This window comes from Azolla caroliniana, unplaced genomic scaffold (genome assembly GCF_043228905.1).
Source record: "Azolla caroliniana isolate FFs.n. ecotype wild unplaced genomic scaffold, voAzoCaro1.0.p SCAF_6, whole genome shotgun sequence".
NCBI lineage: Eukaryota > Viridiplantae > Streptophyta > Polypodiopsida > Salviniales > Salviniaceae > Azolla > Azolla caroliniana.
In genome coordinates, this window is record NW_028230441.1 from 21870222 (window position 1) to 21871439 (window position 1218).

Below are 1218 nucleotides of genomic sequence, written 5' to 3' on the forward strand. Positions count from 1 at the left end.
ATAATGATGATAAGTTCAAGCATGTTGCCTCTATGGCGCAATGGTAGAGCATTACTCTTGTAAAGTAAAATCTGGAATTCAATCCTCAATGAGGCCATATATTAACGAGGGTATCCTAGAGTCTCTCAAAGCAACAAGTTGAAGGTTTTAAACATTGTACGATAACGTTCATATAGTTCAAATGTTAACAAGGATTTTCAGTACCTAAAACTGTTGATAACAAGTGCATATGATAAGAAATCCCTTGGTTGGTGATGGGCTTGATAATTCTACTAACATTCATAATAATATTTAATGTTTAAAATTCAAACATATTGCCTCTATAGCTTAGTGGTAGAGCATTAGTCTTGTAAATTGAAGGTCTTGAGTTCAATCATTAGTGGTGTCATTTGTCAACAAGATTATTTGTCAGAGTGTTTCTCAAAACAAGAAGTCGAAGGTTTTAAACATCTTACCATAACATTCATATAGTTCTGATGTTAAAGGCATGTTCAAAGCCTAAAAAATGTGCATATGGTAAGGAAGCTCTTGGTTGAAAATGAACTAGTAACATTGATAATAATATTTAAAGTCTATACATGTTGCCTCTATAGCTCAGTGGTAGAGCGTCAGTCTTGTAAACTGAAGGTCTTGAGTTCAATCCTCAATGGGGGCATTTGTTAACATGTTAGAGATGGACTCGATAATTATTCTATTAAGATTGATAATAATATTCAACTTTTAAACATATTGCCTTTATAGCTCAATTGTAGAGCATTAGTCTTGTAAACAAAAAGGCCTTGAGGTCAATCCTCAATGAGGGCATCACTTGTTGCGTGTTTCTCAAAACAACAAGTCGAAGGTTTTAAACATATGAAAGGAACTAACACGGAAATATTGCTCAGCCACAACAGAGTCTTCAATCACTTTAATGAGAATCAAACACAAAAATGGGAAGTAGGGAGTGAGCGCACAATGAGAGGAAACACAGAGGCATTATTTGTTGCATGTTTCTCAAAACAACAAGTCGAAGGTTTTAAACATCTGAAAGGAACTAACACGGAAATATTGCTCAGCCACAACAGAGTCTTCAATCACTTTAATGAGAATCAAACACAGAAATGGGAAGTAGGGAGCGAGCGCACAATGAGAGGAAATACAAAGTGGAAACATAGAGGCAATGGCCTCGTGCTCGCAATCTTCGCCAGACGGCGGTTACAACAGAAAGTCTCTCTCGTA

General features: G+C 36.1%; 1 non-coding gene across 1 annotated transcript; it reads left to right on the top strand.

Annotated features, from left to right (window-relative positions):
• The first annotated feature begins 583 nt into the window (after window positions 1-583).
• On the top strand, window positions 584-655 carry TRNAT-UGU (transfer RNA threonine (anticodon UGU)). The gene has a single exon. It is a non-coding gene; the product is annotated as a tRNA-Thr (tRNA).
• The last annotated feature ends 563 nt before the right edge of the window (window positions 656-1218 follow it).